The 27,402-nt window shown below is 35.5% G+C and overlaps 1 long non-coding RNA gene across 1 annotated transcript in view; it reads left to right on the top strand.

The window, feature by feature from the left end:
- LOC116281522 (uncharacterized) overlaps positions 1 to 21,170 on the top strand; it is a 55,848-nt gene extending 34,678 nt beyond the window's left edge. The window contains exons 2-3 of the long non-coding RNA XR_012074978.1: positions 9,446 to 9,538; positions 21,086 to 21,170. This is a non-coding gene — a long non-coding RNA (uncharacterized lncRNA). The remainder of the gene's footprint in view (positions 1 to 9,445; positions 9,539 to 21,085) is intronic.
- Positions 21,171 to 27,402: the final 6,232 nt, after the last annotated feature.

Here is a 27,402-nt window from a genome sequence, read left to right as displayed (position 1 = left end):
CCCATGCAACCTCTTCTCAAGCCATGCTAGATTCCTCACGTTTCCTAAGATACACTGTATTTTTTTTTCACAACTTCCTGTCTTTGCATAAATGGTCCTTTCCTGGGAATGATCTCTCCCCTCTTTTTCTCCTGGATTGCTTAATTCATCTTCATGATTCAACTCAAATATAATTTCTTCTTCAATTTCCCTTTCCCCAGACAAGTCGATTAGTCTCACCTCTGGGTTCATCCCAACATTTGACTTAGAATTGTCAGAGTTCTCACCACAAGAGATCGTTGTTTTTTTTTTTTTTAGTCAGTATATGCCTACCTAGTGATTGGAACAAAGGAGGAGCATAATAAACATTTGCTCAGTAAATGAATGGATGGATTTATTACCTTTTGATTTGCCCAGATTTTGTAGGTAGCATCCCATCTGCAATTTGCTGTTGATGTTATTTTAAATCTCTAAGGAGGAATTTATTTTTCCAAAATAGCTGTTTAAGCAATTACCTTAAGTCACTAACAGAATATTCCCTTGAATTGATTTGTTTGGAGGTCACTTAAAAACGAGTGGTATCTAGAGTTTAATTAGTTGATTTTTTTGGTGGCACAACCTCTCCTGAGTCTCTATATGAGAAAGAGAAAGAACTGAGCAGTTGATTAAAATGTTGATCTTTCTATAGTTTACTCTGTCAAAGTCATGTACTTATGCAACCGAATAGTGGATGACAGCCCTTGATTAAAGTCCTTGTTTTCCAACATATTGACTATATGACCTTTGATAGCTAACCCCTCTACTGCTCAGTTATTTTTCCACTGTAAAATGAAGATAATTCTTGCCCGTGGTACAGATTTCTTGAAAAAAATCTCAGTTTAAGTGAGTACAAACACTAGTCAAATGCAAGCGTGATGAATATTTTATGTGCCTGATAAACATATCAGTACATATAGTAAAGACATTCCAGGGATAACCAGTGTACTCTGAGATTTATTTAACATTATATTGCTATCTACCTGCACGATTTCTGAACAAATTAGAAACCTAATTAACACATATTTAAATACCTTCATTTCAAGATCATTGAGACCCTCTGAAAAATTGGGGAATCTTTGCTTTGTAGTTGAAGTCAGTAACTTTCTCTGTCATTATTGTAGGCTAACGTCTTATTTTCATCAGAGAAAAACAAGTAGTTTGTAGTCATAGTGGTCTAGCATAGGAGTCCTCATGTTTAGGTCAAATTCCAGCCCCAGTACATCCCAACTCAGTAGTACATAATTTTAAATTGGTAAATTGAGAGGAGCTGTAAAATGCTGATTTCTAAATTTTTTTTTGAGAACTACAGATTCTAGGTTACCACCTGTTGACCTATAAATGCAAATATCCACCAGGATACAGGAATACGCTGACAATTTGTTCTACCTAAATTAGAAGTGTCACTTAGCTCCGACTAAATTAGAAGCACCTGTGTCACTTTGATCCCAACTCGCAAGCTGTGAAGAGCTCCAAGTTCAAGCTGGTCTGACAGCTGCTTCGGAATAGCGGGTCGGTGCAGCTGCGACCGTGGAGAAAGCCGTGGAAACAGGGCTCCATGTCAAGGGAGAACCATCCTACCATTTGATATGCTTCCCCCTCCTGAAATCTCATCTTGATTTTGCTTCATATTCATACCTCAATTCTCCATGGAAGAAACTGTAAATTAGATTCCTTAAAAATTAAACGCATTCATTCATTTCATAAAGGTTATTGAGTTCTTAATATGCAACAAAAGGTCAACGTGCTAGATCTGGCGATAGAAAGAGGAAAGATTCACTGTAAACTCAGGGAGACAGACCTGTGAACAGCTTACGCCCTCAGGGAACGAGAGGTTAAAAAACAACTCATTTCAAGAGAGAGAAAGGGTTAGGGAAGGCTTTTTAGAAATAGTTGTGCTGAACAATTTTGAGAGATGATGATACCTACGTTAAGGTATTTCTAGAGTGAGGTAACTCCAGGAATAAATACCAATTTTCTTTGTGAAGCCTGAAAAATAAAAATAATGCAGCACTCTTAAAAGAGTGTTTAAAGATGGCGAGCAGAGTACAGGGCAGTCAGCACAGCCAGGAGGTAAATGATGAGACGGTCAGGGGCTGATGGAGGAGAGCACTGCATACCATGCTGTTATTCCCCGGGGGACACAGCCTCTTGTGGGCTTGAAGCGACTGGAGCAGTCAGGACGGAATCACAGTACTGTGATTTGAACAGGGATAGTTTAACACGAAGAGTGACTTACTACAACAGGGGATCGGGGTACCCAGGTATTAGCTAGTAAGAAGTGAAAATAACTCTAAAGTATATAGGAATACCAGGTATAAGGAGCAGCCACTACCTCTTAGGATGAGCTGGACCCAAAGACCAAGCTACTTTCACCCCACAAGGCTGAAACCTGGACCTTGTTGGAGAGGCACAGAAGTGGCTCCCTGGATACAGAAGGGATGCTATGATGTTGCCGCGGTGAGACTCACTATAAATTCACCCTCTAGGCTGCCAGGGAATACTGTTCAGGGGCAGATGACTCATTGGAGGCAGTTACAGAACTGCCTGAGGGCGGAGGTACTTTGGAAGCTGCTGGATTCTGCTGCCCTACGTGAAGTGCCAAGCTGGCTACGGAGAAGCTGCCTTCCCTGGAGGAGCCTCGTGCTGCAGAAGCCATCCAGTATCAACGCTGCTAGAGTCAGACAAAAGGAACACACTGCAACCGGGAAGAAAAGCCCCTCCTCCAGCCAAGTCTCTCCAGCACCCCCTAGCGACAAAACTTAACCGCTGCTAGCAGCTAAGCAAAAGATTTCATTGGCTGGTCTCCTGTCTCCATGGTCCCGGAGCAGGTGAAAAGGGTGAATTCTGAGCTGAGAGGCGGCAGTGGAGAGAGCACACAACCAACACAATTTACATCAAGGATTCACAAAAGGCTTAGCAACTGGCCCCACGTCTAGCACTGGCAGGGAAGGCAGAGGCTGAAAATAAACGATTGGTGGGATGCTGTTTAAGTAGTTTGATCCATAGATTCCGTCCAACACTGCAGCTGGGTGACTGCTCCCCTTCCACTCAGGAGAAAGACTGGAGTTCTATTCTTTGAAGACAAAACAGAAGGTCTTTGGGCTGGCACTTGTGGGGAGCAGTGTGAAAATCAGGCGAATGAAATGAATACAGACATACTGAATGCTGAGTACTAAACGTTGAGACTCCCGTGTTCGTTCTTCCTAGTTTCCAGAGGCTGACTCAATGTTGACATCGTTTTAGTTCTCGCCCTTTTTTAAGAAGACAAGGTTAATGAGACATCTAAAGAAGACTCTAACATGAAAGACAGGGACAAAAATAACTGAAACAAAGACTTAAGAAAGGAGAAGAAAGTTCAGTTGTTCACAAAGAAATTGAGGAAAAACATTGCAAGACTTTCTTGCAATATAAAGGAACACTTGGGAAACAAAAAAGAGAATGTGAAAAAAAGCATGATGGCAGAGATGAATAATTCAATAGTAGACATAAAAGATAATGTCAAGGAAACCATCCAAAAACTAGAGTATAAAGACAAAGAGATAGGGAAAAAAGAGAAAAGAAAAGAAGAAGATGGTCCAAGAGGTACAATATTTGAATAACAGAAGTTTCCAAAGGAGAAATCAGATAAAACAGGGACTCATCATAAAAGCCAGGAAATCATCAAAATAATTTAACAAAATTTCGCAGCACTAAGAGACATGAATTTTCAGATTATAAGACCCCACGAAGTAACAATAAAAGTTGAAAAACAGGTCCAACTAAGGCCTATAAGTGAAATTTCAGGTTAACACAGAGAAGCTTCAAGAGAAAGAGGCAAAAAATGTATGTCATGCAAAACCAAAGGAGATCTCTAAACAGCAGTACTGTTCTCTAGGAGAGTAGAACAGCACTTTCAAAATTATGAAGGAAAAAAATCTAATGTAGAAATCAGTGCCTGCCTGTCAGGGTTATGGTAAAAGAAAGAGATTTTCAGACACAAAATTTCTTAAATACTGTATTTCCCATGCACCCTTTCTCAGGAAATAATTAGAGGATGTACTTCACAAAATAAGGGAGTAAGCAAGAAAGGAGGGGATCGAGAATACAGGATACCCAAATTAGAAGAAAACCAAGGGAGTTCTCAGCATGCCAAGGAGAGGAAGTTCCTAGTACTCTGCAGTAACCCTAAAGAGCACTCGGTTCAAATAGAAAACAAATGGAAGTCTCCAGATGGATGACTATAACTGAATAATTGGAACCGATAGATTACCTAAGACATGATCTTGGGGGAAATGATACTGAAAGGCTATTGTGGAAAAATTAGCAAAGGGTTTAAATAAAATCAGTCTAATGAAAAAAAAAATCAAGGTTATTATTAATGTCAAGAAAAACAAACATTTTAAAAGAAAATGTAATTTTAATAAATTCCTAAAATGCTCAGCTATAGGTATTATTTACACAGTCATAATGGTGTAAGCAATTGATTAAATCTAAACAAAATCTTTACTGTTACTGTACTGTGGGAAATGGGGAGGGAAATAGAGGAAATGAAAGTTTCAGGGAGCTAAATGCTCAACAACCATATTAGAAAGTCAGTCGATAATATTCAAAACTGAATGATCAAAATATAGGAATATATGTGTATTGAGAAATATGAACACATAGGAAAAAGGGATCTCTAAAGGAATGAGAAATGATTGCCGCTGTGGGAAAAAAAACTGGAGAAAAGACTGACAGAAAATTATTCTATCTTGTTCTACATACTCGACATAAACTGTACGTATATATTACTTTCAAAAATAAAATTAATATAAAAAGGAATAACAGTGTATTGAAAATGTTCTCATATTTGCACGCTTTGAACAAATGTGTACTAAGGACTCACTGTGTGCTTGGCTCAATGCTCTGCACTGGGGATAAAATTGGAATAAAACAGGGTTCCTACCCTGAAATTGCTCATAAGGTTTGAAGATAACAGAAGAGTGGTGAAAAAAAACAAGAAAATAAATTAGAGGCCATTGCCATTAAATACTGGATGTAGAGTATAACTTGTAGCGTGGGGAATTCAGTTGTCTAAAAGAAATAGAAAAGAAAATGTTTCTTTTTTTTTTATTATGCCAAAATTTTCTTTTTTTTAACATTTTTTATTGATTTATAATCATTTTACAATGTTGTGTCAAATTCCAGTGTTCAGCACAATTTTTCAGTCATTCATGGACATATACACACTCATTGTCACATTTTTTTCTCTGTGATTTATCATAACATTTTGTGTATATTTCCCTATGCTATACAGTGTAATCTTGTTTATCTATTCTACAATTTTGAAATCCCAGTCTATCCCTTCCCACCCTCTACCCCCCTGGTAACCACAAGTCTGTATTCTCTGTCCATGAGTCTTTAGATTCCACATATGAGCGATCTCATATGGTATTTTTCTTTCTCTTTCTGCCTTACTTCACTTGGAATGACATTCTCTAGGAGCATCCTTGTTGCTGCAAATAGCGTTTTGTTGTCGGTTTTTATGGCTGAGTAGTATTCCATTGTATAAATATACCACATCTTCTTTATCCAGTCACCTGTGAGAAATTTTTCTTGAAAAACGTTTTTATAGTTTAAAAGAGGTTACAATATTAGCTTGTTAGTAATAATAATAGTAATAGCTACTCTATTTTTTTCTTTTTACTCTTGTATGTGTAAGATACTCATACTAGATCTTTTACCTACATCCTCTGATTCAATCCTAGCTTTAATGAGACAAATTTTATTAGCCTCATTTTACAGATAAGCTGAATCATAGTAGCGTTAAGAATAGATAAGCTTCACATCTGTGCCAATGGCTGACATGATTCAGCCTCCAAGGGAGGGAAAGAACTAGATTACCTTCTTGGCTTACCTCAAATACTGTGATTTTTACAGTCTGTAATCTTCTTTGTAGGTGTAGTCAGTAAAATTCAAAAGTCACTGATGTAGGTTACCAAAACCTCACAATGCTGTTCAAATGGACCTGTGTGCCAGAACTTGAAGTCTGCCAAAAAAAAAAAAAAGAGGTCTTTGTTTTGCAAAACGTCCTTTTAAAACTTTGATATTAACTATTTATCTGTGAAGATATATAGACTTACCAAAGAAAGTATTTCTTCATTATCTACAAGTAAACTTCCTAAAATTTCCATGTAATAAATTCAAAGCCCAGTCAAAATATGCTTAATTGTCCTCTTTTGTTGTAATTCCCAAAATGCTAATATTGTTAGTTGTACTTTTAATATAGTCTGAATAATGTGATTTAAACTCTAGCTACTTAACTCCATTTTCCTGATGATTTAGTCATTGTGTACCTTCCATATTTGTCTCTCTTTATAACCTAAAGTAAAGGATTAAAACTGAAGAATAAAATGAAATGCTTAACTCTATTTTGTATTCATTCTGCCATGCTATTGTTGAAACACTGACTAGCATCCACATGTGCCCTGTATAACCGTCACAGTACAGTATTATAAATTGAAATGAAATAACAGATACTATCAATATTTGATGTCTTTTCCTCCTATTATTCTCTACGTATGGCTTTCCATCTTGATGCCAGACGACCATTCTGAAAAGAGCGGGATGAGATTTCACATTTGCTAAGAGATTTCTTTTTTTTTTTTAATGCTTCAGAAATGCTCAGGAAGTCAAGAGGTCAGCCATTGAAAGTCTGCAAACCATTGCGTAAATTATAGACCCTTTTAAAATCCTCACCATAAAAGTCTCATTAAAGATTATTTTCACTTTAAAATTCACTGTGAATTTATTTTTTTGACCAGAAAATGAGTTGAGAGTTGTCTTTAAGCTCCTGTAATTCCCAGCTGTGTTTCCTATTAATTAGGCATGTCAAAACAAGTCTGTTGAAGTTTAGATTACCTTTGTTCTTCCTTTACATTTCCAAGTCTGGGAGGAAAGAGACACAATAAAACACCAGCAACAAGGTTCCTATTCTCTGAAATACGAATGGTAAATACAATGTTCTAAAGCTACACACAGATCTATTTATGGATTTAGCTTTGTTATTCACTGGTCTAATGCTGACCTATATGCATACAAAGTAAATAAAAGATGATGCAAGGCGATAGTCTTAATCTCTTCTGTGCAGCACTCATTCCGAACTCTCCTGTGACGCTACTTCCTACTATGTGTTGTGCTATGTGTGTAGTCTCATCCCCCTGCTACAATACAACTCTTTAAGAAAGGCCTCTTCTCTTATTTATCTTTTTATTCCCACTGTACCTAAACTCACATTTGGCATATATAGAGCAGTCGATACATTATTTTATTAGTGCTTTTAAAAAATATATCTGACCATTGAACAATACTTGAAGAACACAGTAAGGTTAAAAAAAAAATCACATGAGTCAGTTTCTTCATCTAAAAACACCAGAGATGATGTTTTCAAATACTGCTCCTTCTTTACTATTTCCTATTTTTGGCCATTTTTATATAGTTATAGGCATAATGTCTGCATAATTGGTATATAGGGTTAGACACTATAACATGAACAGTTTCCATGTTATTTTAAAATCATAGTAAACAGTGCAATAGCTACATAATATTCACTTAGGGGATTTTAAAACATAAAATTATTCATAATTCTTTTGTTATGAAGCACAAAGATTGCTGCAGACTAAGCTGAGCCTCTAAACCCTCGATGTTTTTGAAATGCTGTCCATCACTTTGAGGATGGAACTGTGGCCAGCGAGCTGGTGATAAGAGCACACCTCAAGGTGTAGGTTTTAGGATGTATGGTATCCAACCAAGGGATCTTTGTGTTATCCACAGCTCTGGAGTGTGAGATCCTGGGGTTCATCAGATGTTACTGGCAGTTTTGTTCCCTTGCTTCTCTACCTTTACTACCCCCAAAACTGACCTTGTCCAGATGAGGAAGCAGTTCACAGTTTTCAGCAGTTGAAGATCTACACTGCCTCAGCTCGTTTCTACTAGACACTCAGCCACCCCCAATTTATATCATTAATTGGGATGCTTCCATTAAAGAGAAATTAACCTTTAAGAGAAGACCTTGTTCCTGGGACTTCATCATCCATAGATGAAACCCCTAGACCCTGTTACATAGTCACCCAGGGCAACCTCTCTAGGCTCTACCTCTTATCCACACACTTAACCCCTTGCTGTCCTAGATGCCAGTCTCTGCTCTGTACTATATGTTTACCTTTTTTTTTAAATTGAAGTATAGTCAGTTACAATGTGTTGATTTCTGGTGTACAACATAATGTCTCACTCATGCATAGATATACACAATTCGTTTCCATATTCTTTGTCATTAAAGGTTATTATAAGAAAGAAAATAGTTCCGTGTGCTATACAGAAGAAATTTGTTTTTATCTATTTTTAATATAGTGGTTAACATTTACAAATATCGAACTCCCAAATTTATCCCTTCCCACCCCCTTTCCCCTAATAACCATAAGATTGTTTACTATGTCTGCAAGTCTGTTTCTGTTTTGTAGATGAGTTCATTAGTGTCCTCTTTTTTTCTTTTTTCTTTTCGATTCCACATATGAGTGATATCATATGGTATTTTTCTTTTTCTTTCTGGCTTACTTCACTTTCTGCTCTGTACTATATATTCAGCTTTCCTTTTGAAGCTAATGGACACTGCATTTTCTGGCCTGCTCCAACATCCAAGCCCAGATCTCAGAACTCCCTTCCAGGCTAGAGCCCTAGACCACCTTCCTATTCAAAAGGAAATATCAGACACTGATTATTTGGGAAATAGCTTTCACATTTTTAAACAGTTGTGGGTTTTATTTAACAGGTGTGCTCAGAAAATTTGGCCTGAATATTTTTAAAGTTTAAAAAAATTTTGTTATTTCTTTAGAGCCAATTATGTGACTTTTCACTGGTGTTTCCGTAGACATTTGAAAGGAAAGTAAGATATATACATATTATTTATAGTGCAAAAGTTCGTATACATTTATCAATTTGAATATGTCAATACATAGTTTAAATGTAAATGCCTAGTCTATTGTTGATTGTTACTTCTCTATTAAAAGTTATTATGACCTCAAAGCTTTCTTTGTATTTTAAAGTATTTGCTTTTGGGTCTTATAAATATCAGTGTATTATTATACCTTCTTTAATATTGATTTGATTATGGTATTTATAAAACACTTAACAGAATTTTGTCACAGGTTAAGTCCTCATTGAATATTGTTATGGTTATTTTAACAGAAACGAAATAAAGTTTTCAGAAAGGGAAAATGAGGGATCTTGCAACACGCATGTATTTTATCAATGTAAAATGTGATTCTGCATCAGTTTAAGATGCTTTCAGAGGCAAGTAACAGATATCCAACTACAATGGAGTAACAGTATATATGAGTTTATCTTTTTTAAGTAATGAGTTGAAAGTTCATCATCCGTGGTACTTTCTCTTTTTCTGCTCTGTCATCCTTAGCTGCAGCTGTCATCTCCACGGTTACCTTACCTCTGACCTCTGAAATGTGATTCTGGCAGGAAGAAGAAAAAAGGAGGAAAAGTGAGCACCTAGGTAAGAAAGAGAAAAATTCTCCAGCAGTCCACAGTAGGCTTCTGATCATGTCATATGGGATGGAACTGTCACATGGCCCCCAAAATGCAACAGAGGGTAGAAACGGAGATCTGTTAGAAATGTAGAACATTTGGCATTCCAAACAAAAATTGAGTTCTGTGGGTGAAGAACGAGGGCAGAGGGGATACTGGGTAGGCAAAAAATACTGTCTTTCATGCGTGCTTTGTTCCGTAGGTGCCCTCTACATTCATTTGTCTGATCTTCATTACTGCCTTCTTTTCTCCTTATTTTATTTTTTTATTTCACTTTTAAGTTTGACTTTATCATGATTTTATTGTTGTTGTTGTTTTCTTGTTGTTATTATTGTTGTAAGGTTTAGTCTTTATGTTATTTGGCATACAGTCCAAGTTATGGAAAATCTCTATTCCAATCAAAACTTTTTCTCATAAAGAAAATTCATATCCATACTCCAAAATATTTTCAGAGTAGACATAAATAAGGGATCCTTCAAGACCCTTTCAGGAATCAGTGCACTCAAACCAAAGAACTTGGCTCAAAAGTTTCAGAAATTTTTTATATTTATCACATCATTGCTGGTCATAAACCCAAAGAATTGGCAAATACCTTTGAACTTTAGCTTCCTTAACATTCTGCAACTCAAACTAGGTCAAATGCAGACAGAAATGTCTTTATATAAAATGTTAGGATGCATTCCTTACAATTCCTCTTGATAGGAATGTTTTCTAGAACTCATACCAACTGTGCCTGGGAATTAATTAGAAGCATTTTACATATTATTTCAAGTAGAGTGGTATCTTAATAACATAATTTTTCCACTAAATTTTATCCATAGACAATCTTTAAGGCAATATAAAAGAAACTGCAGTTCAAAACAATACACATCTGTGTTGTGTTCACAGACCCCCTGAAACCTGTCAGTGACCCAAAGTGCCAAGGACAGTACTAGTGCTTTATAATATTAGTTCATTTACCTTCAGGTTAAAACTTGACTGATGATTTTTTTGAAGAGGAGGAAACTAAGGCTTAGACTAGTTAAATTTTCTCAAAGTGACACTGCTAATGAGAGGTATATCAAGGGCTTAGACCTAGATATACCTTAATTCCCAAGCCTGTGTACTTAACCTCTTGTCACTGTGCCTCTCTGATGACCAGACAGCCCAGGTATCTTGTCAGCGGGTACAAGCAGGACTAAGAGAAGAGTCTGAAAGGAGGAAGAAGTCATCATGTTGCAAGGTTTTGTGGACTTTTTAACCACACAAGTTGTGTGGTTGGAATTCAGGCTCTGTCATCAGTGCACATATGAACAAGCGTACAAAGTGTAACACCATAGGGTTGAAATTTGATAGTGGCCATTTTAATAATTGACTGCATAATCAAACCAAACTTAACTAATAAAGAACTAGTAAAGAACAAAAGCAAATGTCATTCGAATGAATAGTGATTATATAAAAGGAAATCACAGTTGAACATTTTTTAGGGAAGAAAGATAAAAGAAGTAGCCAGTGATTTAGAGAGAATGTTTAAAAGCCTAAATTTTAAATTGAGTACCTGTAGTTAAAACTACTTGAAGAGTTAGTGTCTGATAAGTGAAACTCCCACCTAGATTATGAAGTCCCTGGAGAGAAAAGTCAGTTAATTAATCAAAATTTCATCTTACAAAGACCACACTGGCAGACATAAGTTAATTAAAAACAGATCTCCACACGAAGATTTTTTTTAATCTTCCAAACCATTTACTGAAGAAAAGAAAGAAAGAAAGAAAGAAAGAAAGAAAGAAAGGAAGGAAGGAAGGAAGGAAGGAAGGAAGAAAGAAAGAAAGATGGAAAGAAAGAAAGATGGAAAGGAAGAAAGAAAGAAAGAAAGATGGAAAGGAAGAAAGATGGAAAGATGGAAAGATGGAAAGGAAGAAAGATGGAAAGTAAGAAAGAAAGAAAAATGGAAAGGAAGGAAGGAAGGAAGGAAGGAAGAGTGGTCTGACTGAGCTCTTCAGATTTAGTCTGGGAGAAGGGAACTTGTTGAGCGTATTCTACAAATTATGCCAGAAGCCAAAGATGCATCAATTTTCACTAAGAAAAGAATTGACTATTTTGAATCCACTACCACAACTATGAAAGTTCTGGATGAGGTAATACATGTGTATTTAAGGCAGAGGATATCACTAATCTGGAGAAAATATGAATGAGTGTTCACTGGGACTCTTTCCTTGGCCTTCTTTTTTTATTAATCCCACAGACACAGAAATAATATCAGTGTTTTTAGTTGACAGTTACCCTTTCTGAATCTTTTCCCTCATTTAACAATGGCTATAATAATATCAAGCAGGGTTGCTGTGGGGGTTAGCTGTGAGAAAAATATCTATCACTGTAACTATATATAGAACCTGGGCATAGATTTGATTACCAGTGAGTGTTATCAGTGTTATTATAATTAACAGGAAAGAAATGATTGATATTCAGGAGGTCTCTCCTAAGGAGATGCTTTAGTGATTCATTATGGTAAGTTCCTATATGGAGTCAGATCATTAGAAGGTCACATAATTAGCTTGTGTAACAAGCTTATCAAATTTACAGAGAATCAGTAAACATGTGGTGGGCACTTAGACACAGCAGCTGGACTAGCCTCTGGCCTCCCAAGAATAGAGGGGTCTGGGACACAGGAAAACTGGATGCAGAGTTCAAACGTGGAAAGAAGCCAGGCCTGAGATCTGCAGCAGAGTAATCAGAATTGGGAATTCAGGCAAGTCATATAGGAACAGTTACCTATTAAATATTAAAAAGGAAAAAGAGAACATATTCATAATCCAAGAGTCTATCATTGCAGAAGGCACAAAGGGACTTGGAAGTTGAAGGCAAGGACGTGGCCAAGTGACTGAGCATTGAGGATCAGAATTATGAAAGATGCGTGTGCAAGAGGGAGAGGGAACTGAAGGCCAACTCTCTGATGCATCTTGAGAGCTCCTATGGGGTTATGTCAAAGCAAAAGCCTGTCCTCAGAGAGGCTGGTCTGAAGCCTGAAGGTGAGGATGAGCAGAATTGCCTGGATGATGTGAAGAACTCATGACTCGGGGGAAAAGGCAGCTCTATATTTACACATTATCCTCCAGGAGAAGGTTTGCTCCTCAGCCCCCAGTAGTTGTTTGTGCTCTTTGAGATTTTCACTTTCTTTTATGGGACATTAGACTTTTTAATATTAGATTCTACTGGGAATCCGATAGTCATCACAGCTCCTTTAATTAACAGTAATTTGAAATATGAGCCTGGAATCATAAAAACTTAGGAGGAAACATTTCACTAAAATTTTAATACACAAGACCTCAAATGGGGATTATTTATTTGTTTAAATGAACAAACTACCTATTTAAAATGGACAAATGGACATACATGTAAATGGCACTCATTTACAGGCAGTCACTAAAAATCTGTCTTACCTGTTCTTAAAGCAAGTTCCCAAGAGCATCTGTTAGGAAACACTTAGTTTTTCAAGCTTCTGTGTTGCTTTTGAAAGCATGAAAAGACCTTGTCTTTATTCTGAAGTATTAAGTCTAACTTTATCTTATTTAGAGTAACTTCATCTTCCCATGAACATGAATTAACAAAACCTTTCTAACTAAAATGTCTTCTTTTGTCCCATGAATTATAAAATAGTTAAAAAATTAAACTGGTCACTTTAACATTCTCTCATTTCCTGCAAGTAACAACTGTTGATGTTAAATGTTTACTGAGCTCAAAGAAGTCAGAAATAGAAAACCAAATGTAAAAGACATTTTTACTTTTTGTATTTTATTGTTTGGCTTTCAAAATATGCCCTTTTGCCTGAAACAAATGATTCAAACTCAGAGTTTTATCGTGAAATAATAGTTCTAGGAATGGAAAGCAGTTCAGTATTGTTAGGGTGAAATTTTTGATGACTTAGTTTACCTCCATTTAAATGCTTCACTCTTTCTTCACAAAGAATAATGCAAATGTATAAGAAACTATACTAATACAAATCATAAGATTAACATACTTTGATTGGGAGGCTATCCCTACAAGCATACCACCAGACAAGGAATTGCTCCAAAACTTTGCCGTTGACTGTTGTGAAGACCTCAGTCACAGAAGCGTAGAATGAATGTGATACAAAGCCTGACTAATGCTACTCTTTAATGGAGGATAGCTTATCTTGGTAGAGAAAGGAGATTGGTAAATGCTCTGAAACTGTCCTCTTTTATTCCACTAAATATAATAAACACTTATTTTATGTCATATCTTTAAACATTCAAGTATATGCCGTCTTTGTGAACCTGACTCTTCATTTTATTGTCCTGCTGAATTTTGGCTAAAGGTAGCTTATTTTTCCAAATCTTTTAAAAATATTTTTATGAGGTCGTGTTCTTGTAACTTTATCAGTGGGACTTTCTTGAGGCCTGAGTTTAAAGTATGTCCCTCCATAGAGGATTTGAGTTGGCTACAATGCCAAGAACCTGTGTGTATTACCAGTCCAGGACCATTTTCACATAAGTTTACAGCTTCGGTGTTTCCCAGGCATATAAGGCATATGGATTCTGGCCCCAAATCAGAGGGAAGGCTTGTTGAGAATTCTCACAGGAAGAATTTTCTTTTTTTTCCCCTTTTACCCAGGGCCAAGACCAAGAACGGTAAGCATCCTTATCAGCATCTCCAGGGTAGGATAGTTCACCCGCCCTTAACATGTTCCCTTTGAGATTCCTGGATTTGCCCCTGTTTCTCACTCCAATCTCTCCCGGACTTTAAGGAGTTCCCTCACTTTCCCTATAGTTATACATTTTAAAAAATATTTATCCAGTTGTTCTGTACTTACACTCAGGGCCCAGGTGTAAAGAAAATACTTCATCTGTGATTTGATCTTAATGTAGAGAGTAGGAGAGCTGGTGGAACACCCAGGGTAAAGGCTTCTGCTCAGACAAGTGTACTGTGACTTCTGCTTACACTTCATTGGACAAAACATGCCCATGAATAAGCCTGATCTCTATGGTGTGGGAAAGAATGCTTCTCCCAGGGAAAACACTATAAGCACATGGCAGTGGCCGGAGATGATACATAATTCTCTTACAGAGAAGGAGAGAATGAATACTTAGAAATGATACAAACTGCCCACAAGAGAGATCACAGGTAGAAGAGTAAATTTGGTCAGTAAGTTGATGGATTCACATCAGACATATGATGCTTGTAATGTCTGTGAGACATCCAAGTATGGACACTGAGCAAGCCATTTGATACATGGGTCAGAAGTTGAGGGAAAAGATCTGAATGGGAGATATTAATATACTTAGAAACATTAATTTAAAATGTTAGCTGAAATCTTACAGAAGTAAATTAAATCTTTTGGGGACAAAAGGGTACACTTGCCATTTGCATATTATTATTTGCGTTCTTCCTACATTCCTTAAAACACAAGGCTCTCTTGGTCTTGCATTTTGCAATTTTTTATAGAAACATGGATATCAAGAAGTACTTCTCTATTACAAGAAAAACAACAGCCCAGGTGAGCTAAGCAGTAACTGGGGCTTAGGGTTAGTGTGTGCAGGACAGCAAAGGAAATAGTAATTGGAAGAGATACTACCTATCCTGTCCACATGGGCAGCTGACACACAGCTCTAGCTAACTATTGCCCAGTGAAAATACTAGCTTAGGTTGTGCAGGTGGTCCAGTTTTTCAGGAAAAGCTGAAAACATTTAATGTGTAATTCCCAAATTTTTAAATATTGAATATATTTATTTCAAAATATTGCAAGAGCCAAGTTGTTATTATTATTATTATCATTATCATTATTATTGTCATCATCATCATCATTATCATTATTATTCACTATCTGTAGGCAGATTCAGGCTATGGAGTCACCAGTTTGCTATATGACCTATGATATAAAGTGAGAAGAGGACAAAGAGAGAAATATTAGAACATTTAAAGAGTGAGCAGAAAAAGAGAACTCCACTAAGGAGAGTGGAAAGAGAAACATAAGAGCACAGGGAAATCACATATCCCAGAGGAAAGGAATATTGCAGGAAGACCCTAATCTGGTTATTTCAAGGCACTGATATTTCCTATTTCTCAAAAATGCAGTTTATATGACTTGAGTTAAAAATATAATCCTGAGGTGCTATATTAAGGTGGTATATTAAGATACTACCACAATTTAAAGAAGTTAGGATATGCCCTGAAAAATGCAATACAAATCTTTATATGCTTCTAAATACATTTTATTTACTACTGTAATGTAAAGTGCCTGTCTTTCAATGAATAAACTATACAGATATGTCTATGCCAAAAATACAAGAAAAATAAGAAAAATGTTGCATAACATGGCAGACTTCTTTAAAATAATAGTTTAAAGCCAGAAAATATAGCACAGTTTGTGGAAATGTGCTAAATCATTTTTCAAGCTATGGGCAGTAACTACCTCTGAGCATCCAGGTGTCTCCAATGAACATGCTAAAATTAGACCAAAAAAATGCATTAAGAGAGACTGACATCAACTTTCAAGGAATCTTAAATAAAGGTTAGGACTGTTTGAGCAACTGCACTCAGCCGCTAGGCACTGATCCCTCAGTGGTATGATGTTACTTGAACTATATAGTAGGGGGAAAAAAAAAAAAAAAAGCAGTGCTTCATTAAACTCATGTTTATTCCAGGTGTCATGGCCCATACTTCCTAAGACAAGATGAGCTTTATCGTTAAATAAATTATTTTAGCAAGAGGAAAATGCATGTAATTGATTGTAAAGAGTCTAATATAAGGAAGAATTCAGATTATTAAAGATACTTAAAGCCCTAATCTTCAAGATCAAAAGACTTGATACCCACTGATCTCAGAAAGGAAACTCAGTACTCATTACTGCAAAGTCTACCACAAAAGATAATAAATGTACTCCCAACCTACTAAACCAGGAAGTGAAAAAAAAAACACTTATGAATATATCCCTTGTTAGCATCGTTCCAAAGAATATGGATAGTTGTGTGTTTTAACTTCTAGAAAATATTCTGGGAACTGCCATTAAAGGCATTAGAATCAACTCTGTCACTACTAGAAACTGAAATGGAGTTGCATATGTTTGGCTTAATAAATCTTTTTGTTTGTTTTTGGTCTTTCCATATTCTTTTTATCTCTCCTAAATTTGTTTGATATTGGAGTCCTTACTTTCTTTGGAAAATTGTTCTTTCTCAACCCCAGCCTGGAGAATAGGTGCTAAAAAATCACAATGCCTCTCCTTCATGACCCAAGAGGTGAATATGTAACCATGGTTGTCCACTGCCCTGGCCACAGGAAATAGCAGAGGAGTGGGTAAGACTAAAGCTAGGTATTCAGTCTGCCCTGTAATACCCCCAAATAAACAAGTTCCATTATTTTTGGGGTGCCAACTGGAATGATATACCCTTCATGAAGGAAGCTTGTGATAGTCAAAGAGAATTAAGCTACAAGCATAAAAGAAAAGAGGTAAGTGATGGAAAAAGAAAATCCTGAAGACATTATTTAAATCCCTGGATTCAGTCACTCTGAAATACAAAATAAATTCCTTTAGTCCTTGAAGCCAGTTTGAATTGAGTTTTAGGAAACAGGAACATGTATACACATTATTAACATCAAATGCCAACTACCCATAATAATGGTAGCATTTGGATAAATTTATAAGTAATACACAAGCCTCTCATGAAGCATAATTTTTACTTCCTCTGTGATGTTTAAATCTTTATAAGGGTTGCTACATGAAAATTTCAGAGACTCACTGCCCTTTCCTGACTCTTTCAAGGAAGATATGTAATTAGTTATGAAAAATTACTGAAAAGTTATCTTTGAGAGAAAAGAAACCAGGATCTACATAATTCACAAGCTGCAGAGTGCATCTCCCCCAAATCTGGAACTGATTATATTTAGCAAGCAAAGAAAATATGTTTGACAGACAGCTTATAGCAAAATGAATTTCCTTATACGTAAGAAAATGCAATATGTACTTATTTTATACAAATAAACCATATCTAGGATTCTATGGATGTAACAAGGGGTAAGTTCTTAATTCTCTGTAGCAATCAAACTAATTCTAGAGTCATGCCAGACAGCATTTTTGTGTGTGAACTCCCAGCTAAGCAGTGTAAAGTTTTATAACTGCCAATGTGTGAAAAGACTCAAAGAAAATTATTTCTTGCTCTAGCTGCATAAATGTACTGCAAGTAAAAATTTATAGGAAAAGGCTGACATAGACAATCTTCTGTTTCCTTCCTCAGTATTACAATTTAGTTTTATTAATATTTATTGAGCACCTAGTATGTGCTAGATATTGAATATAAAAAATGAACATGACATAACCTCTGCTACCTAGGAATTCAAAGCCTGTTGAGAATTTTCTGCCATTATTCCTAATCTCACTGGGGAGTCAATGACTTTAGTACTGAATAGGCTACTAAGGAAAGTGCTTTCTCTGTCATGGGCCAGGCTGCCCATTGTCTAAATCAACACATCATAAAACTGACTTATCTGTAGAAGCGTTGTTGAAAGGATTGGTTATATGTAGCCTTATTCCTGTGGTGCAAGGCTAAGTCCCACCCTCTTAGTTGTGCAGTTTCATCCCACTTACCTATCATCCTCACCACAATGCAGACTGAAAGTATTAAAACAAAAACTGGAAACTGGGAGCAGGGTTTCATATACTTCCTGTACTATCTTTATAACTTTTTGGTGTACCTAACACTATCCTAAAAATTAAGTTTATTTTAAATAAGTTAATATATGGATAATGAGTAACCTTCAACTTGGCCATGGACCCAAGAAGAGAATTCTATAAACCTAGAGTAAAAGTACAGAGAGGAAGGCCCCAGAGTCAAGGCTGCAAATATTGAACTGGCTAGACCAATCCCTTATGTAAAGATGATTAAGGAAATTTAAGGACTAGGAAAAGATTCTGAAGGGACAAGGGAAATAAAATAGAAACCTGAAGCTCAGAAAAAGGACAACCTGTGAATCTTATACACTAATGAGGCAGAAAAACATTGTGGAAAACTCCTTGGAGCTCTCAATTTCATGGAAAGAGACAAAATAGGACCTCAGGCAAAAGGTTCTATTTATGAGACATTATCAGTATCAGAGTTATAGAACAATGAACATTTATGTGTTGAAAAGCATGGCATGACATATATAAATATTAAAATATATATTATAGATGATAAATATATAATAAAATCTGATATGTACGTGTGTGTGTATGAGTGTGTATGTGTATATGTATATGTATATTTATTTATTTATTTATTTATTTATTTATTAGATTCTGATCTAGAGTACTAAAGTTGCCCTAGGTCATAGATTCAAAAGATGTACACGCTTCCTGGCAAGCTCCCTAAAACCTGGATTCTATTTCCTTTTCCTCTGTTCAGAGTTTTTAATCCCGGGAGTACTACACATGAAAAATTGGTGATTCTCCCAGTATGCTTATAACTAACTTTTCTTAAGCACAAGCACCACCTTCCATGTTTAGCATAAGTGGATAAATCTGTCTGGGTCTCCAAGACCAAGCCAGAGCCCTTCTCACTGATGTGTCCTATACCTATAGTGCACTGCTCTGGTGGCCCTCTGCTGCCCCCTCTTGGTTGTAGGCGATGCATTCTTAGGAACTGGGACAAAGGGCTTAAAGCCTCTGAATAAAACTGAAATAGTTCAGAAATACCTGCATAACCAAAGCACACTTGGTGAGTCTTTGCTTTTAGTAACATAACAAAATCACAAAGAGTTTTCGATACTCAAAATCCTCACATACAACTAGAGAGAATTTGCCAACTGTAAAAAGCAGAATACTTATTTTTACCAAGTAGTTTTGAAAATTAACTTCAGCTCAAAGCTTTCTAGATAAAAACAGTTAAGGTACAGACATAATAAATTTTCCCAATAATTCAGTGATTCTTTACATTTCTGAATCATGAATAGCTTTGAAATCAGATGAAGACTACAGCCCAGAAGAGTGCATATCCAGAGTACATCCACTAGGACAGGGTGGTGTGATCCATTTTCAAGGAAAGACTTGTTGCATGAACAGTGAGCTATCTTCAGATGGCCTTCAGCTGTCTGCTCCTTTAGGAAGCCTTGGCTTGTCTGTCACCATGCCCCTTCTAGAGCCCTACACCAACAATGATTGATGCCAAGGTATAAATGTCTGGCCATCTTAGCCCCACTCAGGCAAGTCGAAAGGGTCATTCTAGGTCCAGAGCTTCCCCACGGAGTCAGCTGAGGCTGCAGCTGAGCTTGCATCATGGCACAACTCCTCATTCTGCCCTTCTTGTTTATTTCTCCTCCCTGCTGCAGGTGTTGATCCCTGCACTATTAGGCACTACCTAATAAACATCCTCGTGCTAAATCTCATCTCAGAGTCCTCTTCCTGGGGAACCCAACATGTGACAATGATGAACATAACTGCATAAAACATCACCCCCCTTCTTGTGGACGGTATTCAAAAACTGCAAGACCAGGTTATCTATCTATCTATCTGTCTGTCTGTCTGTCTGTCTATCTATCCATCTGTCCACCCACTATGAAAGATAATATTAGGACAACTGGCAAAATGTGGCTGTGCTCTATAGAGAGTAGTATTGGACCAACTTATTTTCTTTGTACTATTCTAAAACTTTTCTGTAAATTTGAAATTATTTCAACTAAGAAGTTTTAAAATGTTTCGCTTTTAAAGAAGAAAATATACAAGAAAAATGTTGTCATGGTGTAGATTAAAACTGTGATCAAGCATTCTTCCAAAAAATTTGAAACTTATTAAAACGAATCCCTCTAAGTAGAAGACCACAAAGCAGAAAGGGGAGCATCATGTCTGTAACATTCTCAATGGATTCAAGCACATTCATTGTTAATTCACAACAAAGAAGACATTGGCAGATGCAGTTGAGTGTTCACTCCTCAGGCATTCTTCAATCGGCAAAGAATTTCTATCACCACCCTTCAGGTCATAAACCTGAACTTTATCATCTGCTGTAACACTGCCTTTGATGTTTCTGCCGTTAAACTAGCCATTCTTAACCAACTCTGTTCTTTCTTAGCTTTGACTTGAAATACATTAACCACTCCTTTGTCACTTAATTTGTTTCTCGTATGCTATGTGTGCTTCCCTTAGATCCTAATTTCTATATTCCTGTCACATACTACTGATTTTATCGAGACTCTGAACTACTCCAGAGAATTTCATGTTGTTTTTATTGCAGATACATCTGCCACTTACCTACAGAACAAAGCTTTGACATGTCAGTTTGTTCTAATATTTTAACCCAAACTCCTCAAATAAACACTTTATGGAAGACTATCTGCTCTATTTCTAAAACAAGATTCTAATTTTCCTTTGGGAAATAATTTCAGTGCATAAATTCTTACTTAGAACTATTATTTGTATTCTATGTAATAGATTAATCCAGTTTTCTCATTTTATTCTCCAAGGAAATATAGACCAAGTTCTGAAAGAGTTTATTTTAACAGTGTTTCCCTAAACACTGACCCATGGGATGTGATATGTGTTATTTTGTTTCAGGAGACAGAAAGCCCTGACGTCATATAAATTTGAGAAACCCTGGCTTAAAAGGTTTATCACAGGATTTCTTGAAGCCTTTAAAAGGTAACGTGTAATGTGAATCTCTGAGAGGGAAAGTACCAGACTTATTTGAAAAAGGTCTCTAGTTTGGCTGCCCTTTTATTTCAGAAACTTTCTTCTTTCAACAGGGGTTGAGTCAAGTTCCTCTTCCTGTAAGTGACTACCTGATGTTCTGCCACTTACCTGCCATTCTACCACGATGGGATAGCCTTGGGGAAGTCACTTGATATCTCCAGGCTTCAGATTCCTCATCTGTCAAATAGGAATAATAATAATATTTTCCTTATAGATTTGTGATGAGGATTAAATGAGTTAATACATGTAAATACTCATAATAATGGCTTTCATATACTACAGGTTATAGGTTAGTATATAATTATTGTTGTTACTATTATGATTGACTGATGATGACAATGATGTTAAAAGTCATGTAGAGGCAAAGCAGCTAGGTGTTTACTTTTACTACCCTGGAATAAATGTGTGTGCCTCTAAACTAAACATAAAACCAAGACACTAACTTGTAAAACAGTCAACTAAAATATTCTTCTCGGCTTTTCTTTTGAAATAGAAAATGATCCAGAAGTGTCAGCTCTCTTAATTTGGTTCTCATGTTTTAAAAGGAAATATATATTACAAAAATTCAGTCATTAATGGACAAAAAAATAACTCTAATAATTCAAGGACTGCCTAGATAGCGTGAGAAGGAAAAAAAACCCAAACCTGATTATAACTTAAAACAAATGTCAAAGTTGTAAGATTTCAAAGTGTATCTATAGTATAGTACTCCGTTACTTTGCCTTGGACAAGACTAAACCTCACTACTGCAGACACACGGTATACACAATCTCTTGTAAGTTGCAGTCTGTTTTGTACTCCATATATTTATTACCCCAGGCCATAACTTATAAGCTTATAAAATAAGTCAGGATGCTTTCATCTTAAATATTCTAACCCAACTTTCAAGTGGTTTAACGTATAGTTTCAAGATAAAATTTAAATATTGATATAGAATAAAATCTTAATTAAAACTGAAGTTACATTTCAAAGATGAATATATATTGAATCAACAACTTATTTTTAGAAGAAATAGCTGTTCTACTTTCTTGGATAAAACATTGGTCTTATTTATATAAAACCTACCATACTTATTCATTGTCATAAAAATGCCTACACAAATCTCTCAAGCATTATAATTCCTGCTTTTTATGAAGCCTACATTCTACCTTTAATACAAAAGAAAGGCCAAGCTGTGATAGTCGAAAGAATTCATGACATTGTCCCCTCACCAGTGCCTACAGAAGAGGGTATTATTGAGGAAGCAATGAAGAGCTCTTAAAGAATCAAAAATCAATCTGTTTGCAACTAACATTGACTGCAGGCATTTTTGGAAGAGGGAGTAGATACACTCAAAACATTTTATTTTTACTTGAAGTAAATATCAATTTAAAAAAATAGTCTGTGAGTTTTGGGAACAACAAATAACAAGAGGTACTTATAATGATGGAATTATTTGCAATCACATTGTGGGTGAGGTGTTTTATTTTTCATTCACTTATATAACATTCACAGTCATGCTTCATCTTTTTAGTACAGTTTATTTTTTTGCTTCTCTCTTCAATGACTTGAAAGTACCTCATGGATTAAGCAATCATATTTTCTGCAAGACTTGCTTCCTTCTCCACATCTCTTTAATCCCAATTTTCTAAGTCAAGACTGGTACCTTCTGAAATAGAGGATGATTTGAATGCTGTGAACCTTTAAATTGGCTTGATATTTTTAACAGCTAAGAGAAAAAGTTTTAAAATTCTTCAAGGCTGTAAGGATTTTCTTAGTTAAAATTCATGGCATTTCACATTCCTGGCTTTCAAAGTGTTACAATTGTGGCAACTCCAACTTCTGGCTTTCTAAATTAAATTCTGAGACAAATCATAGATTCAAGTTTGGTTTCCAAGACAGTCACTTGTTCTACCCACTCATGTATAAAAGAGGTCAAGTGTTTCTGATCCCATTTTTTAGACAAGTGAAGTTTTGTTGAGATATTTCATCATAGTGTACTGTACTTACTACCATTTCTATAACTGAGGAAGAACAAAATAGAAAATGAAATTTTGTTTTGTGAGCTAGAGTTCAACTTAACACTGCACTATAGGGGAGCAAAACTTGCCACCCCAAAATGTTTCTTTGGCATTTGGATTATTTCTAACTGAATAGTTAGGCCCAAAAGACTCAGGAATAAGCTTTGACTTTCCCCCTAACTGCCTGAAAAATTTAGATAGAGGGCCTATTACAAGGACAGAACTATCACCAGAGATGTCTGTGATGAATATTGGCTAGATGTGGCAGGGGAAACTTAAGAAGTTAGAGACCACTCTGTGTCCTGTTTTCTCTACTTTGCCCAGCAAACATTTGTTTACCAAACATTTGCTTTTCCATCTTCCATGGGAATTGCCTTCTTCTCCTTTGAAGTCCCAAAGCAACACCCTCAACGTCCTCTTCTTTCTTTGGCTGAAGACGGTATTTAAGGTTAGGGCTTCAGTCATCTTGGCAAGTCCCTTAGTTTTTCAGGGTCTCTCCCTTGTATACATGTTACTAGAATTTTGTCTGATTTTCTCTGGTTAATGGATCTCAGGTCACTTTCATTCTTAGACCAGCCTCAAGAACCTAGAAGGGTAGAGGAAAATTTCTTCCCCCACAACAGCATTAAAGCTCTTCCATTTTGCTGGAATTTGGGAGGATAGACAGGCGTTAGGAAGAAAACACTAAGAGATTTTCTCAATTGATAATGTCATAGATTGCTTTCCTCTAAATTTGTTAATATTATAAGATTTAATAATAGTTATTCATTTAGGACTGTCAACATACATGTTTGATTTTTTAATAGACAATAATAATTAATCTGGGAAAAATGATTTCCAGATTTTGTTATCTTACATTATTTCCAAGAAAATAATTTTTAATCTCCTAAAGAAATATTTTCATTGCAGGATCAAGAGACGGCACAAAGGGACTCTAAGTAAGTACTTAGTGTCATCAAAATCCTTCTTCATTTATTTCTCCCTGCCATCAAGTTCACTCTTGAATTCACTTATTTGTAAGTATTTATTGAATATATATTATATGCAGAAGCATGCCCAGTACCATCAGAGCATATAAATAATCTATGACCTTATGCACTTATGTAATTTATACTATAGTGGGGCATTCAAGTAGGGAAACAGAACTAAAAGGAATAGTTAAGTTTATTTCATACCAGCTCTGTAATTCATTAATTAATTTAACAAACATTTATTTAAAGACACCTGTTATGTGAAGGGCATACTTTTATTCTGTGTATACAGTCAATTGCATAGGTATTGTGTGATTAAATTCTGGGTATAGTGTCTGGGGTAAGGTGAAGACTGCACATGGCTTAAATATATAACAGTATGCTTCTCCAGAGAAGACCTTATGAAAACAAACCAGAAGCTTCATTAACATTTTCATGTAAATATTTTGCAAATGTGTTATTTATTTCTGAAGAATACTGAAATATTTTCTTAAAAGTTACTTTCCATAGACAAAAATTGTATAAACATAAATAGAATAAAAAAACTCATTAACCAGGCAATGACAAACTCCAGTTATTGCCAAAATCATAGCACCTGTAGTAGGTTGAATAATGGCCCCTCCAAAGAAGGCCACATCCTAATTTCCAGAGCATATGAATATGCTACCTATGCAAAGGGGACTTTTCAGGTATAATTAAGTTTAGAATCTGGAAATGGGAAATCAGTCGAGATTATCCAGTTGGGCCCAATGTCATCACAAGAGTCATTATGAGATAAAGGGAGAGGCAGGAGAGTCAGAGAGAGAAACAGGACAGCACAGCAGAGGTTGAAGTGACGCGAAATTAATAAAATAACCCTTTGCAGATTAAAAAAAATTAGGTTATTCATACAGGGGGAGAAAAATCAGCCTGCCCTCAGACTACTTCACAGAAACATTTAATTAAAAAGAAAAAAGACAGTTTATAAAACCTTAAAAAATCCTTAAGAGGAGGTGATCCAATAATTTTATTTCCACCCAAACTACTATACAAATATAAAGGCAAAAAAAAAAAAAGCCACTTCTAAAGGAGCGAGAACTCAAGGAATCTTGTTTTCATGAGTCCTCTCTTGGAGAATCCACAAAGAACCTCAGTAACACAAAGATGACTCAAGAAACTGTAGCAAAATATTGGAGGTGAATATTGACGATACATTACCATGGAATGGATATTAAAATAAACACAGAGCTAAGAGGATCAGAAGAGAATATAAATGTTATAAGCTTTCATGCCTTAGAAATGGCAAAATAACAAAAACTAGGGTAGGAAGATATGGAAAAAAATGTAAGAATACTGATTGCGTCCATTAAAATGGCGGAAGGTCAAATAATATCATTTAAAGCAAATCAAGAGAAAGCAAAATAGTATTATAAACATTGGAGAAGGTGAACATTAAGGTAAAACATAACAGAATAAAAGATTCAGTGTGATAAAAAAAGTCATAATTGAAGTTAATATAACTATAAACCTGAAATAGAAACTAAATACAAAGTAAATACTATAAGAAATGCAAGAAGAATGTGACTTAAATACTTAGGGGGAGGGTATAGCTCAGTGGTAAGAGTGTGTGCTTAGCATGCAGGAGGTCCTGGGTTCAATCCCCAGTGCCTCCACTAAAAAGAAAAATGATAAATTGAAAAAATAAACCTAATTACCTATCCCCCCAAAACAAACAAAAAAACCCTTAATTATGGTGGGAGATTCAGGCCCCACTTATAAATGAATTTATCTGGTAAGCAAAAAATAAGTAAGGACAGAGGAATTGAATAATAGATATAATAAACCTAAATTAATAGATTTATGGATCTTTATATTCCTCTAATAATTAGTATACTTTTTTTCTATTTATGTCAGGGAACATTTAGAAACATAAATCAGATGCTTGGTCACAAACTAATAAAATAAGAATTTTTATAGCATTTTTCTAATTATAAGCCAATAACATTGGAAAAGTCTTTTCTATTTTGAAATTAAGAAATACATTGCTGAGAACACTCATATCAAAAAGGGAGTTTTAAAAGAAGTATAATCTTTATAGAAAACAAAGGAAGGGAGAACTTTATATACTGATATATACAAGAAAGGAAAAAATCATTTAGGGGAAAATCTATTTCTTCAAATGTCTTCATTATTAAAACAGAATTATAAAAAGTAAAAGATGTGTGTATTAATATTAAGAACTTTAAAATATTTGTGGGAAGGAAAAATGACTGAAAAATAAGGAAATGAAAAGACAGGAGATTGGAGACATCAGCAGGTGATTTACAAGGCATGTTTAACTTTATTCTTTAAACTGAGGGTAAAAATGCCCAAATAGAAATAGTTGGCTCCTTTCTTACAGTATAATAAATAATAGTAGTCATTCTCAATGGTTCTAAAGCAATATACTAAACATTAGAAACATCTGAACTCCCTACCCACTTCATTGTTTACATGGTAAATATTTGCTTTTTTTCCCTAAATTTATATACTTTTTTTTCTGAAATAAATATTTTATTTTTGTAGTCATCTACCTCACTAGTATAAGCATATCTGATTGTCCATGGGATTTACTGGCTGAGATTTAGGCAAAAAAAGAAAATCTGCATGGAAAGAAAATTATTTCCTTTATTTTAATATGAAGTTAATAATGTAGGAGAGTGTTTTTGGTCTCTTCCAACTCTAAGTTTATACTGACCCCTATAGGTTATTATGTCCTAATCTATTTCTGGCTTATTCTTACAAAACACATGGTAAGAGATTTAAACATATTTACATTAGGATTAAAGCCATGAAATGCTTTTTACGGGCCTTTTCTTTCTTTGTCAATGCAAATTTTACTTATCCTTTAAGAGCCAGATGTTTTAATCCTCAGTAGTTTCAGTCCTGATCTACAGAGAACAGAGAAGCTAAACAGCATAATTTCTAATTCACAGGAAAATATAACCTAATTATTTTCCTCAAAAAATATGTTCTATTTTAACAATGTTTCATAGCTATAGTCCATTAGGAAATTAACTTTAAAATTTATACAGAAATTTGTATAAAGGCAGGAAAAACTTGGTACGAAAGGTAAGTGATTTCAGTTAACCTTGGTGTAGGGACATTCATTCTTGGTTAAACTGAGAACTTTTAACATTCAAGATACTAAACCACTTCCTTATGAGTATGGATGAGGGATTACAGGAGAGGG

Source organism: Vicugna pacos, chromosome 8, assembly GCF_048564905.1.
Source record: "Vicugna pacos chromosome 8, VicPac4, whole genome shotgun sequence".
NCBI classification, from domain to species: Eukaryota; Metazoa; Chordata; class Mammalia; order Artiodactyla; family Camelidae; genus Vicugna; species Vicugna pacos.
Note: the sequence above shows the minus strand (reverse complement) of the source record. Positions and strands in the feature narration are given on the sequence as shown.